The sequence below is a fragment of the Eretmochelys imbricata genome, chromosome 1 (genome assembly GCF_965152235.1).
Source record: "Eretmochelys imbricata isolate rEreImb1 chromosome 1, rEreImb1.hap1, whole genome shotgun sequence".
Classification (NCBI taxonomy): Eukaryota; Metazoa; Chordata; order Testudines; family Cheloniidae; genus Eretmochelys; species Eretmochelys imbricata.
In genome coordinates, this window is record NC_135572.1 from 182,364,735 (window position 1) to 182,386,000 (window position 21,266).

Here is a 21,266-nt window from a genome sequence, read left to right on the forward strand (position 1 = left end):
AGTGCCACGCAGTTCAGGTGTTCCTCTCTCTCACTGCCATGTGCTGCTCCTGCCCTCTGCCTTTGAGCTGCTCCCAGGAGCCTCCTGCTTGCTATACAGAGCAGGGGAGGGTGCTGATGTCAGTATGTCCCCTCTCACTGCCCCTGTACCCCATCTCCACAGAGCTGGGGGGAGAAGGGGGCAGAACACAGCAGGGCACAGCAGGGCTCAGCATGGAGGGAGATTGCTGGCAGCTGCTGCAGAGTCTGAACTTGCTGATCTACTTTTAAAAGGGCAGCGTACTTAAAGTGGCATCAGAGTAGTTAAACGGGCAATGCACATCTCTGTCACACACAGTGTGTGTGTGTGTGTGTGTGTGTGTGTGTGTGTGTGTCACACAGTCTTTCACCCTCACCTCCCAACACATACTTGTACTGTTGTTACTACTTGATACTTCTTTCAAAGTATGTTATTTTCATTTTTTGACTGTTCTATGTATTTCATAATTTTTATTTCTCTTACGCTAACATTTAAATTTAGTAATAATTTAATTTAGTAGTGAGTTCTAAAAGCCTAACCTGTCCTGACTAGAGTAATCATCCCTATGGTAACTCTTAAAAACCTAGATATAATATATAGATATATTTTGGTTTCTACTGGTGGCGCACAGCCGCACATTACCTCGATATGGTGCACACAAAATTCATTCCGCACATGGATTGAAAAAATTAGAGGGAACACTGGTTGTGACCTGCAATAGATATATGTCATGTTTTCCTTCCTGTCTGAAGCCAGAAGGAGACTTCTTGTATGTGAAGCACAAGCTGGCAGCTGTGCTGGTAGAAGAAAAAAAATACTGGATTCAAGGAACAAGTACAGACACTACATCATACCAGAGAAGCTAAGGTGTTCTTGGACAGCCAGATTATTTGAATCCAGTGTAGTAATGCTTCCTTAAAGGAATACTGGAAGGAAAAAAAAAAAAAAAGGGGGGGGGGGGAGGGCTGGAAATGAGGTCAGGTAAAATAGACATCAAGGCCTGGCATTACTGGCTAGTATTTGTGTAACAGTGAGAGCAGAAGTCAGGCTTCCAGAAAAAAAAGAGCAGAGACAGCATTTAAATTCTGATAAGCGGAACTGCCACCTTGCTATTTTTATCATTTTGACTTGTCAAGTCAGTCAATTGCAAGCACAATACTACTTTAACAGAAGTACCACTGAAGAAACTTCAAGATGACAAGATAATAAAACAAAACAAGTCAAATCTCAGAATGTATGCCTCCATCAAGCAATCAAGTGCCTTAAGAGTTCATAAGATTTAAAAGACAAAAGACAAAAAACCCGCATTACAGTTTACTGTTCAATATCAGTTTTCCAAAGTTTCTCTTTGCCTCGTCTGTTTAAAAGGACATTACATGCCCTCTTTTGACATTGGGTTGGTGTGCTTCAGAAATGGAAAATCCATAAGTTTCGTTTTCTTCACCCACTCCCATCTACTAGAAACATCTTTGGACTATTTTTCTTTCTAGTTGGAGGATGAGTAAGAGGCATAAATTATGGTGGGATGCTTTTTACAGTGGGATAAGAGACCACATCTGATACAGAAGTGGGGAGGGTAAAATTTGTAGGGGTCTGCATGGGTATCTAATACCTTAGTAAATAGAAGTTCTCTGAAATTAGGATGAGGAATAAAAAGTGGTGAGATTCAAAGCTTAAAGTGGACATGACATTGGTGGGTGCTGTTTAATCATGATGCAGATTGGTTTGCATCAGTTCTCTGTTGCCTGTCTCTTCAATGGCCACTTTGAGGTGAAACACTGCTGAGAAGGGGTGTCAAGGAATAGCATTTTAACAGGCCAGGGGAGAAAAGCATGGTTTAGATTAGACATCTCTTCTCCCTGCTCCTATTTGTGGTCTTTTAAATGAAGTTATCCCACTCTGCGTGTAATAATTTTCTACTAAAACAGAGCACTGGATGGGCACTTTTGATGTATAAAATTAAATAATAAAAGGTTCACGGATTCAAAATTTGTCACCCATTCCTTAAAAGGGTTGTTTCCGTACTTAGCAATTCTCCCACAGCTGCACTAGTCTCATGAGTTTTAATGCTCTTTTCACTCATAAAAAAGCAGTCTGAGCAGAGACTGTGCCACATCTCTGGTGCTTGTTAAATGTTTGACTAGCTTAGGAAGTGATATTTGAACTCTTCTCCAACTCGTGTGAACTCTTGAAGTACATTTTAAAATAGAAAAACCAATTGAGGAAAAACCAACCATACCACTGTATATGTGTTGTAATATATTATATCTCTACACTTGTCCAAATAGAAATATTAATATTATTTTCAAAAAAATATGTAGTATATAAATGCATTAACCCAAGAAGTCAGACAGGACATAGGAAACTTCTTATTTTGGACAAAAGCCTCGAAAAATTCTGCTAACTCTGTACTGTGAGCCCAATTTTCAGCTTGGAGAGCTGCCAAAGTAAAGCCTTCCATCTGAAGCCAAGCAGGACTATAGGTTAATTCCCTAGCTTCTTTGACAGTGGCTATAGTTTATGATTTGCTGTAGACCTGATATATTTCCTGATGCTGTCGTGTAAGGGGAAGATATGAACTAGAAACTTGAAGATTTGTTAATCAAAGTTAGTCAAAAATAACCTCTTCAGTGAAGGCCAACCATTCAGGGAAATAGTTTGCAAACTCCATGCACACACTGTGGAGCAAAGGGAGTTCAGAGGCTCCTGAAGAGTATGTGGGCAAGACAGCACAAAGAGATATTCTTTACATCTAAGGTCATGTGTTATAGTACATTTGTGTGTCTGCAATCTAAACTCCTAACTAAGGATAGTAGAACAGTTTTATATATTGAAACTAGTCTTCACCTTTTATAATGTCATATATCTACACTGTTCATTGCTGCGTGTTATCCCAACCTCTCCTGCCTATGCACATTCATTGTGCAACACAGATTTAATCCAACAGCAGAGAGCCGTTCACAAAAATAGAAATAAAACAATATCATCAACAAGAAAAGTGTTTCAGCTGTCATTCAAATAGGACAATTAGCTGACTAAATTAATGAGTTCCTGAATTACACCAAAACAGAGTACTGTGGACAAAAGCTTAACAGGAAAAAATTGGTTCGTTTTCGTGGGTGAAAGCTAACAAAAATAAAGGTTACCTCATTATGTGCATATTTGCATCCACTTACCTATTCACAGAAATACTCTGAATACCGAAATTACTTAAGTTGTTCCCTCTAAAACAACTGGCAAAATAGACAATCCAGTAATTGAACACAAGTTCAGCATAGGTGTACTGTGCATGCAAAAAAACACCCACCACCCACAAACATACTGATTCCCACACATTGCTGGGACAGTCTATAAATGTATGGTGCAAATACCTGGCTACTGTCTGACTACTCAGGCAGGCAGGCAGACTTTTTTCTAGAGAAAGTCCTTATGAATGTGTATGTTGTCTTTGTGTTGTGTATTTTGGGTCAGTTAAAGCTGTTACTGAAGTGTGCAAGGTGAACTTTCACATCAATAACGTATTCAGGTATATGAACTGATGTGGTAATAGAATATTTATACAAGTTACTTTTCCTGGTTATTTCCATTATTTTTTAATGACTAGATTAACTTATTTAGTATATGCATTTTGTAAAAGGATTACATTATTTACTGGTGCAACCTTAACTGTAAGATTAAAAAAAAGTCAAAATTCCCTTTTAGGGAAAAAAAAAGTAAGGAATGCTGTGAATTTAAAAACAGACTGGTGTTCATAAGAAACATTCCACTACAATTTTATCCGGCTCCCAAGGGATCCGGGTAGGACACTTTATACCCACCATAAGGTTTTCTATGGAGTAGTGTGCATGAGAGGACTGCCTCTTCTGCAAGCCTCCAGATTCCTTTCCTATGCGTCTTTGGAGAGGAACAGCAAAGATTATCCCTTCCCATGTAGCAAGGCTCCTAAGTATGCCTTCCTGCATAGCTAATGGCAGCAAGGCAAAAGTTCCACTGTGGTGTATTTCCTAATACATACAGCAGATGAACTGCTACTATGGACCTCCTCAGATATGCGAGAAAGGAGCTCCTCTCCTGCACAATTTAAGAGATGCTGCCGGGGAAGGTTCCCGTCCATCAATGCTCCTGAGCACCACAGGACTATACTTAAGAGGAGTTCTGCTCAAAACTCAACACCTCAGTGACTTCAACAAGACTCCTCACCTTGCATAAAGTTAAGCAAGCACACAAGTCATTGCAGGATTGGGGCCTAATTCTTAATAAAACTCAAGGGGTCCCAAACAAAACCAAAACTGATACCAGCCCTGAAATTAGACAAGTTAACTCTGAACTTTCAAAAGCATTTTCCTGTAGCTCCCCCCAAAAAATTAAAGGGGAGTAGGTATGTTTGAGACATTTTTAAAGCTAGCAACTATGTACTGGTTTTTAAGCTTCTCTTGGAATAAAACTGGATTAGTCTATTATATCTCATCCACTACAGCCACCTGTAAAGTCTTAAATGCTCTTACATTTTAGTCCAAAAAAACATAGTGTTGTTGGTTTTTTTTTAAATTATCTACTGGACTAGTGACTACATTTCTATCTACAGCAAGGAATTCAAATATAAGTGGGTGCGCTCTGACATAAGATTTAAGATGGGTCTTTTTTAACTTGTACAGTGTACATAGTGTGTAGTGTAGGGGCCATTGTACAGTTGAGGCGCTAAAGGAGCACTCAGTGAAAATGAGGCCATTGCAGAGAAGCTAAATTAGTTCTTTGTTTCAGTCTTAACTGCAGAGAACGTGAGGGAGAATCCCACATCTGAGCCATTCTTAGGTAACAAATCTGACACAGTGTCCAAGATTGTGGGGTCAAAGGCGGTGGTTTTGGAATAAACTGATAAATTAAACAGTAGTAAGTCACCAAGACCAGATGGTATTCACCCAAGAGTCCTGAAGAAACTCAAATATGAAATTGTAGAACTACGAACTATGGTATGTAACCTGTTGCTTAAATCAGCCGCTGGAGGATAGCTAATGTAACACTGATATTTAGAAGAACACTTCAGACGCTATCCTGGCAATTACAGTCCTAACTGGTTGAAACTACAGTGAAGAACAGAATTATCAGACTCAGATGAACACCGTATGTTTGTGAAGACTCAACATGGCTTTTGTAAAGGGAAACCAATCATCTAGAATTCTTTAAAAGGAACAACAAGGAGGTAGAAAAGAGTGATCTAGTGCAGTGGTTCTCAAACTAGGGCCACCGCTTGTTCAGGGAAAGCCCCTGGCAGGCCAGGCCCATTTGTTTACCTGCTGCATCCACAGGTTCGGCTGATTGCGGCTCCCACTGGCCGCGGTTCGCCACTCCAGGCCAATGGGGGCCGCAGTAAACAGTGCGGGTCGAGGGATGTGCTGGTGGCCCTTCCTGCACCCCCCCCCATTGGCCTGGAGCGGCAAACCGCAGCCAGTGGGAGCAGCGATTGGCTGAACCTGCGGATGCGGCAAGTAAACAAACCGGCCCGACCAGTCGGGCTTTCCCTGAACAAGCGGCGGCCCTAGCTTGAGAACCACTGATCTAGTGCATATCACGTACTTGGACTTTCAGAAAGCCTTTGACAAGGTACCTCACAAGGCTCTTTAGAAACATAGGCAGTCATGGGATGAGAGGAAAGGTCCTCTCATGGATCAGCAACTGATTAAAAGTCAAGTAACAAAGGGTAGGAATAAACAGTTTTCACAATGGCTAGATCTCAACAGCAGGGTCTCCAACAATCTGTACTGGGACCCTATGCTGTTCAACAAATCCATAAATGATCTGGAAAAGGTGGTAAACAGTAAAGTGGCAAAGTTGCCAGAAGATACAAAATTACTCAAGATAATTAAATCCAAAGCAGACTGTAGAGAGTTACAAAGGGATCTCACAAACTGGGTGACTGGGCAACAAAATGGCAGATGAGCTTCAATGCTGATAAATGCAAGCAGTGCCCACTGGAAAACAGAATCCCAAAGATACATACAAAATAATGGGGTCTAAATTCGCTGTCATGACTCAAGAAAGATCTTGGAGTCATTATGCGTAGTTCTTTGAAACATCTGCTCAATGTGCAGCATCAGTCAAAGGAATCTAATGTGAGGAATCATTAAGAAAAGGATTGATAATAAGACCATAAATATCACAATGTCACTATATAAATCCATGGTATGTCCACACTGAACACTGCATTCTGTTCTGGTCACCCCATCTCAAAGAAAAAAATATTAGAACTGGAAAAGTAACAAAGAAGGGCATCAAAAATGATTAAGAGTATGAATCAGCTTCCATAAAGACTGGGAGTGGGGAGGAGGGAGAGAATTGGGAGGATATGACAGAGGTCTATAAAATCATGAATGGTGTGGAGAAAGTGAATAAGGAAGTATTATCTACCCCTTCACATAACACAAGAATGAGGAGTCACCCATTGAAATTAATAGGCAGCAGGTTTAAAAACAACAACAAAAGGAAGTACTTCACATAATGCACAGTCAACCCGTGAAACTCATTGCCAAGGGATGCTGCGAAGGCCAAAAATATAACTGGGTTCAAAAGAGAATTAGAAAAGTTCAGATGATAGGTCCATCGATAGCTATTAGCCAAGATAGCCAGGAATGCAAACCTATGCTCTGGTGTCTCTCAGCCTCTGGCTACCAGAAGCTGGGACTGGACAACAGCAGATAGATCACTCAATAATTGCCCTGTTCTGTTCATTCCCTCTGAAGCATCTACCATGGTCCATTTTGCCCAAAATCGGCCAATTGTTCCAATGTGGCCATACTTATATACTATACATGTCCAAAACAAAAAGGGGGAAAACGTAGTCATCTTCAATTTGTCAAGTGAGTTGCTGAAGGAATATTTCCATTAACTCCTTCTTTAGGACTGAAAGAAAAAGCACAAGCTTTGGACAGGTTATTAAGAAAATTCATAATGACAAACAACCTGAGTAGAAATATCTACGAACAATCAGGTTGAATATGAAAAAGAAATAAAAGTGGTGGGAATAAAAGCATGCAATTCACTCCTCTTCTGCAGGATTATCAACAGACCAGGACTACAACAGCACTCCACAGATAAAGCAAAAAACTTTAAATGCTAATATGTTCCAGTTGGATTATACCTAATACAGTAAAAGTGCCTGTAATGTAACATCCCTGAAGTGAAAATACAACTCAATCAAGTCAACCTCTATATGTCTGACCAGCTAAATTTCATTTATCCTTCTCCGCCCTCAAAATATGACATTTCTAAATACTCTTGCCACTAAGATAGTCATACTATGATCCTATTATGCAGTGAATGGCTGACCAAAAGAAGCACCTTGTCAGTCACTGGGATTAAGGAAGTCATCCATGTGTTTCAGTGGCTAGCCTATCATGGGAAATTGCAGAGCAGCTTCTGACCCAAAGATTTCTAACCAATTTTGACACTCCCTTACGCATAAGACAGAAATAGACAGTTAAACGTTAGTTTTAAGTCTGTTTGTTTACCAAGCATACTGTTACATCCACAACAATAAATAGAGCTGCCTGAAATTCTTCAACAGAGCTTTGTTTTCCAGAGACTTCATAGAAATAAAAATCTATTTAACAGCAACTGTGTGATTTCTACTAGCTGGTTTCCTGCCAGCTTGCTTGTTTGGTTCTTCAGCAAATCAGTCTTCCAGTTCTTTGGCAGCCTGCATGGCAATCTAATGGGGGAGCTGAGAGTCTTGAAGTCCTGGATCCTGATCTACTAATGTCCCAGGCTCACTGCAGCTCATCTGACCAGCTGCTGCAGAACAGGGGCTCCCAGCTCCCCCATGAGTCATCCAGGCAATCAGTTGGGAAGCCAAGCACACCTTGTAGCCAGGCCTGGTGTCTAAAACACAATTAGTCAAGTTTACATAACATTTCAAAGAAATCAATCACAAATAGTCTAGATCTAAAAGCCACAAACACTAGTAGAACACATTTCATTAAACATTTAAGTCAGAATGGAGAGGTTTAGCTTTAATTTAATTTAATTAATTGCATGTTACATAATCAGGTACACACAGGCAAAACTGTTTAAAATGTTAAATATTTTGACTAAGGCAACTCCATATTAACACTAAGACCAATGAACTTTCTGCATAATGCTTTGCATCAAAATGAACAAGATAACGAACTCAATAAGGAGACACTACTGATTTTGTCAGCCCCCTTTCTGGATCAAGTTTCTTGAATGATTAATACAAAAAAAAAGCCCACCACGTTCTATAGGCTTATTCCTCCCCCCCCCCCCCGCAAAAAAAGAGAGAGTTAAAATGGGACTGAGTTTTACTTGCTTCCAAAGAAGTGCACTCAGGCTTCTACAGCTCCAGAATTAACTCAGAATTGTGTTCCAGAATTTTAGTTTTATTAAAGGAAAGTTTTCAGCCCTCACAAAAATAATAAAGAACATGACCTAAAAATAAATAAATTCCACAATATCTTCCCAAGCCTAGTGTTAATAACTTGGGCTGGTGGGAACTGCCCTATTTATCTCAATAGCTTAGTAACTCTCAAACCTAAAGATAATGATTTGAATGCCAATATTAACTACTAAAATTATTAGTAAATATTGACATTAGAATAATTATCTATTCAAAACAATAGTCAGGCATTCTTATCCCCGATTCCTAAACTGCCTCCATCACCCTCCATGTAGCTGTCAGAACTTCTAGCTTCCTCTTCCTTGAGTTCCTCCTCTCCTAACAGCTTCTACAATGAACTTAGGTTGGGGGAGGGGGCGGGGTTGGGGTTCTGTCCACTGGCTCCTGCCAGCCAACCAGAGTCCCAGCTGCCAGCCCCGCTCACCCCACTGCCAGTCTGGGATCCCAGCCCTGCCCACATAGAGTGGGTACCTACCTTCTCCCTGGTTCTAGCCCATTCTCATCCTCTCTCTCTCTGCACTGAGCTGAGGGTGGGAGTGTGCTGAGCACAGGGCTGTAAGTGAAGGAGCAAGCTGGGGGTTGGGGTGTAGAGTCTGGCCAGGAGCTAGAATGAGGGAGGGGTCTCAGGGTTGGGGGAGGAGGTTTGGGTGTGGAGTGCTTACCTGGGCAGCCCCCATTTGGTGCTAGGGGTGCACGGGGGAATGGGGGGGGGGGGCGGTGCAGGAGTCAGGGCATGGGGGGGGGGGATGCAGGGGTCAGGGCAGAGTGCTAGGGGTGTGGGCTAGGGTCCAAGGCGGCTCACGGCAGGGGGCTGGAGGGGATATGCCCTGATTCCACCCCCATTCCCCAAGGCCCCGTCCCCACCTCTTCTCTGTCTCCTCCCCGAAGCAGCAAGCGTGCTGTGGATCCGCTTCTCCCCCTCCTGAGCAAGGGCCATCAGCTGATCAGTGGCAGGGAGGGAGAGGAGGAGGGGCAGGAACCCAGCACAGTGGAGGAGGGGGGAGCTTGCCTGTCCTGCAGCAGCAGCCAGCAGGACCAAGCTTCTTCACCCTGCCCCCACCGGGGCGTGGGGCAGGGCGCAGAGAAGGGTGGGCCGGGGCAGGCAGAATTTTTAATGGTACACTGCTGCCTGCCGGGGTCCCAGCCGCCAGCCTCACTTAGCCCGCTGCTGGCCTGCGTTTGGCAGCAGGCTGAGCGGGGCTGGCGGCTGGGACACGGCAAGCAGCAGCATGCCATTAAAAATTGGCTCGCATGCCGTCTTTGGCATGCGTGCCATGGGTTGTAGACCCCTCTTCTAAGGTATAGTCATGATCATATCAATTTAGCAGGTTTGCTGCACTGATTTAAATATAAAAGTGAGTAACTCATTCAAAAAGTTTTTTAAATTGATGTGAAGTTCCACCACAACAACCAGGAAGCTTGCAGCAGACTTTTAGTTCCAGCTTGCTGCTGAGTGCACGGGGCCTTCAGCCTGCTTCCATCTCTCCATTATTTTGTTCTTTCATTCTGATTAAGACTCTGGAGGGAACTTCTTATCAACACATGGTGGGCTAATGAAGAGCAATGAAGTGCTGCATTTCTATGCATGTGTGCAAGATTTGTGATCAACTTTAGGATCCTAAGCTCCCCAGAGGATATGAAATGTAGATTTGCACACTACAAATAGAATATATACTGTTGATTGATTATAACCTGTGTGAACAGTACACAACTAATGAATACTTACTAGGGGAAGCATTAGCAGCTGAAAAATTGCTCTAGAGACTGGAGTAACGAGTGTGAATGAAGAAACCAATTTAAACAAGTATCAGAGGCTGGAACAGCAATTCTAGACATCTGCAAAACCTTAACCACGATAGTTACATGACTGTTATAAAAATATTAGATAAAGTAGAATACAAAGTTACTATGTCTGTATATATCAAGCCATAAGTTTGTTGTGACGTTTCAGAAGACAGCTGAGGGTACTACCAAGAGTACATGGGACTTCTCCACATTTTAAGCAATTACACATTTATTTTTGAGTTGGGAGACTGGCAATAAAACCACCTATCTACCAGACCCCCAATGTAGAGAGGAATGTATATCCCATACCAAAATACCTCATTTTTAATACCACACCAAAAAAAAAAATTATTTCCATATCATATACAGATTGAAGAGAAAGATTATTTGATACAGAGCACTTAACGTTTGACAACATTCTTTGAGGACTTCATAAAAGGAATTAAGCTGTGTACTTCTTTACACAGAAACAAACTCCTCTGCAATATCTAGTAAGGAGGGTTTTGAATAACAGTCCCTTTATTCAGTTAATGAATGTTCACAATGTGCAGCTCTAAAACTTGGTGCCGTATAGTCTTGAATACAGTTTTTGTAGGAAAAGCATCCAATCAGTGCTTCATCTGATAGTCCTGAGCAAAGTACCTCCCCTCCAAAAAAAAATTGCAAGGTAGGAAAATGAGGTTTCCTAGAACTAAGAGAAGATTCTCTTTTCCCCAAAGCCTAGGGTTCTAGACAAGGGAGATCATATTCTATCCCATCAGAATCATGTGTATATTAGGGGAGATCTAATGGACTACATAACCGGTTTGGAACTATGCCATACCAAACAATTTTTCAAGCTCTCTGCAACTTCTTCTGACTGAGTGCCTTTTCAGCTGTTAAAGGTGGGGGACCAGACAGTAGAACAAGCCAGCATAAGTGATATTTCATGCCAAATCTCTCTAGGTCTTTTGATGAACTGCAATTATGTCACTACAGTAACAAGTGTGAGCAGTAATATTACAGGTTGCAACCACTATCTGCTTGCTCCAACTATCTTATGTCGTAATTGTTCTTTATAAAAATTTTCCCTTTAATGTTCTGAAGGCAGCTAGAACAAGGCAGCACAGAGAAAAAGAATATTTTGTAGCAGACATCTTCTACATACAGCTTGTAATTTATATGCCTTCATCATATACTCATTAATCTGCTTTCTGAAAAGAGGATGCCAAGTGTGTGTCATTATTCCTAGAGAGGGACATTAAGACTCTGCACTCGTCAGATTTTTTTTTCCCCCAGACATGATTTAAATATTTGCTTTGGTTACAATACAAATACAGAAGGATAACACAAAAGGTAAAAAAAGAAGAGAAATATCTAGACTTTACTGAAAAATTCAGATCATTGTTTCATACTGATGGGGGGGGGGAGAGAAGGTTCCATTGTTATATTCTTCTAAAAAGTTCCCCACTAAAATCATTACAGCCATTTAATAAGTAGTAGTCAGGCATCACCATGACTCAGTTATAATGGTCTTTTATAACACAATTGCTTGTAATATCGCTGTGTGTTCTATTCTTAGAATGGGTCATCATTAGATCTAGCTAAATAAACTGGGGTTTTTTCAGTGTACTAGAGGTTCCAAGAAAGTTTCAGTTCATGTTAACAACAAGGAGTTCAGTGGCACCTTAAAGACTAACAGATTTATTTGGGCATAAGCTTTCATGGGTACAAAACCGCTGCTTCAGATGCATGGAGTGCATGCAGTTCAGATTGACTCAAATCCAAAAATTCTGGAAAAAAACCTGCAACAAATTGAAAAGTTTGTTTTGGGTCAAGTGGAACATGTTTTGTTCAAACAGAAATCTTTTGTCTCTGGGCATTTTTAAAGGGCTGTGGGGCAAACCCGTCCTTCCTGTCACACATCACCTACTCCTTCCTGTTTTGTAAACCCCAGCTCTTTACACCACATGGGATATTATGTACACTCCTCAGCACCGAGCTTGTGTCTTTATCAGTATTGTAAAGGCACACTACATGTCTTAGGTGCTGTAGGAAACAGTCAACAGCAGCAGGTATGACACTTTAATAAGCACTTTTGTAAGCCAATACATCTGGCTCTTCACAACTTTATAGTGCTTAGCTTCCCTACTTGTTTGCGGAGTGCACCCTGATGAAGCACTGATTGGATACCTATCTTGCAAAAGCTTTATTGAAAGGACTATAATAAAGGATTTTTTAAAAAATGGGGGGGGGGAGGGAAGTAGAGACAGTTCAATAAAAAGCTAAGGAAATAAATTTTACAAATAGGTACATTTTCACCCATAGATCCTCTGTACCTTTGTACATCAGAACTGAATAAAAGAAACTATGCAACTATGTTTACCGAATCCCATCCAAAGAGGATTTTTTTTTGAAATGTGGGGACAGATTCTAGAAGCAGAATGGAATAAATCCAAATAGCCTTACACAATATGGTGGCAACTCCGTACTACCAACTATGTTGGATAGAAGTCTCTTCTCATACTTCAATAACTACATCTAGTTTTTGGCTACCAGTCAGTGACAAATGAGAGCATACTATCAATATCACATCTACTGATGAAAGCAAACAGTGTGCACATTTATCTGGAGTGGGGAAGCCCCCGGTTGCATATAATCTGGTTCAGCCATAGCTGGGATACTGGCTATTATGTATTATATGCCCCTTTCTAATGAAGAGTACCTAGAAGGTCCCAGTTACCAGTCCCCAAGAATATACATCCTTTATATTCTGAAGAACACTGAACAGCCTTTAAAAATTTGAGCCCTCACAACTGCATTCTCCAGTTAGCCAGAGGAAAGGTAAGGCACTAGCACCAAGAGTGTTTACTCCCACACACTGGTCTACCAACATTCCTCAGTTGTCACTGAGGGGGATCATTTTTTCACCCTGCCTATTCCATTCCTGGCCCACCTTACAAGGCTGTTTGTGACAATTGTGAGGGTGTTTTTGTTTGTTTTTAAACACAATGTGGACTAAAAACAACCAATTCATTTTACACAGGCCACTGGACAGCCAGGGAGTGGTAATAAATTAGTCACTAATCACCTGAATTCAATTTGAATTCATGACCTAGAAGTGGTAGGTTCATAATCCCTTAATGCAAGAATGTCAAACATCAGCCCGTTTGAAATATTTATGCTGCCCTGTAGATATATATGGATCCTTCAGAAACTTAGACTAAAAAACAAAAACAAAATACAAACACCAAAAAAAAAAAAAAATGCTTTTAACCTTCATGGTTGCGAAGCCAGCTTTCCAAAATGCATACCAAGGGCATGCTGTCTGCCAGAGTCTGAAGACAGCCTAGAACAATAACTGAGATGGGTCAACTCCCCTGGTTCTCCTGGAAGTTAATTCTAAAGACCAATAATGACAGTTTAATAACCAGCATTATCTATTTCATGTTTTCCCCACTGAACAGTACTGCAGGTGGCAAGAGGTATAGAATAATTAAGTAAGCTACCAGCAAAAGCCATCTTCTGCCCATCACCTTTGTGCAAACATCCCCTGATAACCAGTGGAAAGTCCACCATAGTCCAAGGGTAGTATGTAGTCCATAACTACACATCAGAATTAGAAGTGGAATAATGCCCTTACTACAAAACAAGTTTTGTACCCCTGCCTTAAACAAACCTGAGCCATCTAGTCCAAACTTGCTTGCATTTTTGAACACAACAACAATTTTGTTAGATCTTCTCTGTCCCCTGGTTCAAGTGTCAAATTATTAAGAGTGCTGGCTCCCCCCTTTCTGCATTAACTGAAGTTTCCAGATAGCCCTAGGCAGGCTGCATTACAACAGTCTAACCTCAGACTTTAAAAGGGCATGCAGTGTCTGTGTCTAAGCCCTAGTCTGAACTACAAATCTATCTCAGTATAATTAAGTTGCTCTGGGTGTGGAAAATCCGCACCCTAGAGCAACGCGGCTATACCGACCGAACTTCTGGTGTAAAGAGGGTTTTCCTGTCAACATAGCTACAGCCCCTCATGGAGGTGAAGTACCTACACCAATAGCAGAATCTCTCCCACCCGTGTACGGTAGCTTCTTCATGAAGCACAACAGCAGTGTAGCACTGTAAGTGTAGACAAGCCCTAAGATGTCACTCTTCTAGCCTGTTTAAAGAATATACTACTTACACAGAAACATTATTTACATAGTTACTTTAAACAATCACTGAATATCAGCATACAAATGTGAAATATTTTACATCAGGAACATTCTTATGCTGCAATTTATTGTAAGTCATGTACTATGGAATATAAGGCATAAGTGATACGTGTAAAAAAAGGGACCGTAACATTTTTCTTTTGGGGAGCAGATGAGGGAGGGAACTTCTCCCCCCCACCCTCCCGAAATACCCTTTCAAATAAAGGGCTGCCCTTAAAGGAGCAAAAACCATTTACTTCTGATGGCATTGTGGGATAACAGTAGGTAAGTTGTTGACTAACGATAACTGCATGTCATGAATTTCAGAAGCTTATCTCAGAAATAGATAAAGCCCAGTCTGCTTTTTCATTACTCCTACACAACTTCAGTGATGGTCCCAGCAACATCAGAGTTGTGGAAACGCGAACGCAGAATTTGGTCTTTTAGTTTAGAGATGAATCCTCTCGTCCAGAGGTGGACAAACTACGGCCTGCAGGCCCATCCTGCCCGGCCCTTGAGCTCCCCGCTGGGGAGGCTAGCCCCCAACCCCTCCCCCACTACCCTCCCTCCCCCTCAGCCTCAGCTCGCCATGCCACCAGCACGGAAGGGGGCTGCACTGCAGGGGCAGGGGAGAGCAGGGAGGGAGGCTCACCTGCAGCCTCAGGGGAGCAGGCAGGTGGTGTGGGAAGCGGGGCGAACGCAGATGGAGGATTCAGGAGGAGCCCCAGGCAGCCTCTTCTCTCCAGCTGTGCGGCTGCCCCTGCTCCTCCCGAGTCCTCCGGCCATGTTTGCAGGGCCACATTCCGAAAGAGGCTTTAGAGGGGGGGTTGGACAGAGGGTGGGAGTGGGGCTGTTGGATAGGGGGCGGGGTCCCGGGAGGGGGCAGTCAGGGAACAAGGAGCAGGGGGGGTTGGATGGGTCGAGGGTTCTGAGGGGTCAGTCAGGGGGCAGGAAGTGGGAGGGTGCGGATAGGGGGCAGGGGCCAGGCTGTTGAGGAGGCACAGCCTTCCCTACCAGGCCCTCCATATAGTTTTGGAACCCCGATGTGGCCCTCAGGCCAAAAAGTTTGGCCACCCCTGCTCTAGTCTTAAACATTTGTTGCTATGTATCTTGTTAAATAAAAAAAAAATGTTCAAAATAAAATGGTGACGTGCATCTACACCTATCTCAAGCTTGAATAAAAGTATCAATTTAATACTCTGGGAGCCAAGCAACGAAAGCTTAAGTGATCGTTAAGATTGTACTGTAAATTATTTCTTTCACAAACTACCTGGTGATCATCCCTGGTGCGTGGACTGGCAACAGTGCATTTTGTACATAAGAGAGTCAATCAAAGCAATACTTCTGCAAGTGCACTGTTCAAGTGCTTGTCAAACACCCAGAAATATGCAGATCTTTTTGTAAGGCCAGATCCACACTACAAACTTTTGGTGGCATAGCTATGGAGATAAGGGGTGTAATGAGGTGAGATTTGTAACAGACGGAGGAGGGTGTTAACAGTACATGCAGTTATACTAGCAAAAATGCCACACTAGTGGAGTTTTGCCAATACAATATAGATATATCTGTACTCGCAAAGCTTTCCAACTGAAGATCTTGCTCACAGCCTGGTCTACACAACAAAGTTTTGCTGACAGAAGTTGCCTTTTATTGCCACGGGTTTTCATGCATCCATACCTACCTCTGATTGCAAGAGGTGAAACTCTGAGGTCGTCGCTAAAATAAAAACAACTTCCTTGATGGACAAAAATTCTCAGGAGATGTACTTGCACTAGCCAAATGCTAGTGCAAATATTACATTACCTGTATAGTAAAGAGAGTTTTCCAGCAACAGCCCACAATGCCCCTATCCCTGGGACTAGGACTATTCCAGTCATAGTTTTGACCACCACTGCCCCAGAGATCACATAGTGACTGGAAGGGCTCCCCCACCCTCCCTTTTAAAATACTCAGTGAGTTTTGGAACTGTCTCTTTTCCTGTTAGCCCACATTCTGAGCACAGACAGGTATGGCTCTGCTTAAGGACAGAGCTCCAATTAAGCCACATGCTCCTGTGTGGACCAGGAAAAAATTATGGATCTCTTTGGCCTGTGGGCACAAAAGGTAAGTGCAATCCCAGCTGTTGGGTAATTACAGGAATAAGTGTTCGAAGATGATGCAGAGATCTGTTGTAGCAACCCTGGGCAAAAGTGGAGGAGTTCCGGTAGACATACCAGAAGGTGAAAGAGGCCAACAGAAAACCTGGGACCACCCTCCAGACCTACCACATCTATGATATTTGTGTGTGAAAGGGTCCCTGCCAATTTGACAGTGGAAATTTTGCAGAGGGAAGAACTGCAGCAGTGCTCACTAAAGAACAATCTTGTTCAGGAGGGAGACAAGGAGAGGGATGCAAGAGAGCCAGTGGTTCTTCAATTCTAGACTGACCCAGCAGAGACCTAGAAAAGCCCAATGAGGAAGGGGAAGTGAGCACTGATAGGTGTAGTTCTGCACAATTTTTTCTTCAGAGTCTGATGCGTCCCTAATCACCATGCCCCCTGCCCCTTTTTAGATGGTGACCATTCTCATATGCTCAGCAAACAAAGGAATTTACGTCTATAGTAGCCAGTTCATTTTAAAAACCATGTACTGGCAATAAAATAAAATATTATAATTTAGTAGGCATCACATCTTAGCATCAAGATGATGTCTTTTAATAATTGAAATTCTAACATAGTAAAAAAAATAAGACACTGCAACAGACATATTGAAACAATTACTTGAGCATAAAAATAAACTATATGAAGTTTAAAATATTCTTTGCAAGCAATCCAGCGACTGTACCTGATTTTTTTTAATTAAAAAAGAGTGAGCTTTTACAGTAAACATGATGTGAATACTACAAGATGGTGTTTATAACATTACATATCAGCTCCACTTCTGTCACAGTAGCGATTCTAGAAAGTGTTATAACCCTCAACATTTATTGTTAACAAGTTCACTCATTTATTTCAATAAAATTGTGCATGGGGGGGGGAGGGGAGAGAGTTCCTTTTAAATCAGTGTACATTTATCGGCTCTTACGAAAGAAGCGTCACAGGCCAAATTGCCACCCCTCTCACCAAAGTTATAACTGGCATTTACAAATCATTTAAAATCTCTATTGAACCACAAAATACAAACTAGTACACAAAAGCAGCAATCTGCAATACAGTGGCACACTGTTAAAGTGCCAAGTTCTCCCTCAGCTATACAGTTTCTTGACAGGTTCTCATAACTGCCTTTGTTTCTGCTGATTTTGAACAGCCAAGCAGTCTTTCCACTTCACCCTTCCAGTAACATGTCCCCCTTTGTTTCACAAAGATTATGCAATATAAAACATGCAGCATGAACAGGAGTTTTTGCCACAGAGATTCAACGTAACAAGGAAGCACCATCACACTCTTTCAGTCTACCAAATGCACAGCATCCCACACCTGCTCAGATGCTAGTTAAGTCTCTTCTTCCAGTGTATGGTTTCAAAGCCACGGAAGCAAAGGGTAGGCAAGGTCCCTCACAATCACAATTGGCATTTCCACCCCACCAATGTTAATGTGCTGGTCCAAGAACAAGGTTCCTCCCTGTATCTACCATATTCCTACAGATGAGAGCAGTGTCAGTGAAGCGTTGCTGTGCTCCACCAGAGACTGCACAGCCATAGAAAAGTACCCCTTCAGTAGCAACACATTGGGGAAAAGTGGGAGAGCAGTAGAAACAGGATCTGTATCCCATCTATCACCCCACAACTGTTCAGGAAGCCCACTACTTCACGTACAACTATATAATGGCCACCACCCTCTGATGGATTTTTCCAACCCCAAACTGATTGCCCACTGACCAATAGCAGTCCAGGGCTGCAAGCTTCCAGTGCGTAATTGCCATCCACTTTTCTACTGTCATTTTGGTAATAATCTCTTTACTTGAGAGCTAGGGTGAGCTCAGCGCACGGATCCAGGTATGCGGACTTCTGCACCTGGAAGTAATATATTCATTGCTGATTGTCCCAGATCTGCATCACAATACAATCCCACCACTCTGTTTATTTCCTGGCCGCAAAAGCACCACTCTACAGGGTAAAGTCAGCACATGCCTGCAGCACTGTGCAATTTTTATTCACCATCTGCATCATCCATTCCTCCTCAGCATGTCCTGTCTCATCTTCACCACAGCTACTCTGGTGATAGCAGCTTAAAGTTCCACAATATAGAAGAACTGGGCACCCAGTGTCTAAAAGCAGCCATAAGAACTCCAATGATCCATGCAGAAACTACATTTCCGGTGGCAAAATGAGAAGACTGAAAAGCAGCACAAGGAACTTTGGGAATTTTTTTTTTAAAAGGTCATGAAAATTATGGAACAGAGGAAAGATAATTGTGGAAATTTGACTCCAAGCACAGTCTGGTATCCCACCATACACTACAAGAGTCCCACAAATCACTATGCTGTAAGATGGCATGTGGAGGCATCCCAGTGTTCTTGAGCCAGTGGGAACCAAATCTTCTTTTGACAATGCATGACATTGGTAAAGGTAACCAATGCGCACATGTTCTAATACATAGCAACATTGACAGATATAAGCCAACTACAGTTCTAGCAGTGAAACTTTCTAGCACAAACATGGTCTCAGTCTCATGCCTCGTACCCAGTTATAAATTGTTCTATATGACAGAAGGGGAGCGGAGAGGTAATGGTATGAATACTGAGATGTAACAATTTTATGAATACTGTATGTGATTAGGGCAATGAGAGGAAGTTTTGTATGTTGTGTTAAGCATTTCCTGTATGACTATATTAAGTCAACATTGGAGGCTGCAGGAAAAACAGACATTGATGGCTTCCCAGATAAGTATACCCAAGCACACACTTGAAGGACAATGGGAAAAAAGCACAAAATCTATCAGCTTCAAGGGATCTTACCATCCTTTCCCCCCTCAAAAAAATACAATCTAGTTTTGCCAGATTGGGAATTTTGAGATCAAAACAATACTAAACAGTTTAGAGACCTTGGGGCCGGGGGAGGAAGGGAGAAATCACTTGTCGTCAGAAGCTGCCTAGGGAGACAGGCTGAGAGAGAGAGACTGACTCTCTTTGCAGAGGTGGTCTAAAGAAATTTGACCTTCCCATATCCAAGGAATGGCTAGCCTTACAGAAAAGTAGATGTATAAAGTGTTTTATTAAGATGTTTTCTCTGAGGTGCCTTGGTCCTAAATAAGTTATACTTTGGTCACTGGATTACCACTGTCATTAACCTGGAGGGAAGAGAATTACAGGGTCTGGACATAAATCAAACCTTGCAGCTTTAGCTATAGCCACAGTTGCGTAGCAATCAGAGTTGCAACCCAATTGTGGAATAACTGTGTGGTTGTACCCCCAAGACAAGTGATATCTAAAAGCCTGAGACCTGGAAGGGCCTGCACTAGAGGAAACCAGGAGGGGTCAGAGGTGCAGTTTGCCTAGTAACGACATCAATAATTTTATAACAGACTGTTAAGAAACATAACACTGAGGACGTCAGTTTGATACTAACTTTTATCGAAGAGATGGCCATGATACCAATCCAACTGTCTGCCCTCTTTAGGAGGAAGGGGGGTCAGGAGATACTTCCATCATAAATAATTATGGTCAAAGTATTATTCAACGGTACTAAGTGGACATAATTTGTTATGTACAGTTATTTCCATTTTAAATCAGGAACCACTCAGGCACAACAGTGGCTGTAGCTAAAGCTCAATCTGTGTTTCTTTTTAAGGCATCAAAAAAGTCTAAAAAGTTGTGAGCCAGGTTCTGGGATTTGAAGCCATAAAGCCAGATCAAGTTTTCCACTTGTGACCTGCCAAATTAGGCAAAGACAACAATCTGTGGATACCAGCTCCTTCAGCATAGACTTCACTGGCATTTGCTAGGCAAGCAAACTAATAGCTTGACCACAAAAAGTATAATGGCTGACAATCACAGAATAGCAAAGAGATGGAAGAATCTTAGGAGACCATTTTTCTAGTCCATAACAATAAAATGATAATTCCATACAACTATTTTCCCTTGTGTTTGAACCCGCCATTGTTCTTTTAGATCTGCCATAAGCCTGCTCCAGTAGTTGTTCAAAGGTGGTTGACATCCAACTATTATCCAGGTCCAAATCTGCTTGGTTTTAAGTTAGACAAGGATCAGGTCTGTACAAGTAACAATCTCTTCCTATAGACTACCAGGGCTGCCTCAGCATTTGCAAGTCATGACTGATAAGTTTTTCCCATAATGCAAATTGAGTAGCCTTAATTTTATCAATCATGACACCTATAATGTTTTGCAAGAAGTTAAGGATGTCAAAGCTACTTAGACAAGCATCTCTTTAGTCCTCTGTTCTTAAAGCTGTGATTCAGAGAACAGTATAAACTGCCACGACACTAAAGCACTAATATGAAGTGTCTATTTTTGAACAATCTTTTAAGACGTATGTTCTCACTGAGATAAAGTCAATTAAAAATAAGAATAATAATTGGAGCTATCCATGTTCAAGAGTATTCCAGGTTTGTCTTAACTTGAAAAAGTTTACCAACACTTCCATGGAACTTAAACAAATTTTCTATCTAAAGTCAGATGCTTTGTGCTATGAGGCCTTCCTCACATTTGGAATCCTCTTTAAATCAATTATACATGCACAAAGATGAACTTCAGCCAAACACCTACAAAGTTTTGGGAGGAGGAAGGAAGAAAAATATGATTTTACAATTTGATCTCTGAGGGATTAAACAAATCTCATCTTATTAAAAATGACCATCATCCAAATAAAAAAGACTCAACATTGTGTGCAGATAATACAATCGTGTTGGTCTCTTCAGTACATGAGAAGACCAATTCTTTTGTTTAAT

General features: G+C 41.8%; 1 protein-coding gene across 4 annotated transcripts in view; it reads right to left on the bottom strand.

Annotated features, from left to right (window-relative positions):
• GBE1 (1,4-alpha-glucan branching enzyme 1) overlaps nt 1-21,266 on the bottom strand; it is a 290,444-nt gene that overhangs the window by 243,088 nt on the left and 26,090 nt on the right. The window lies entirely within an intron of this gene.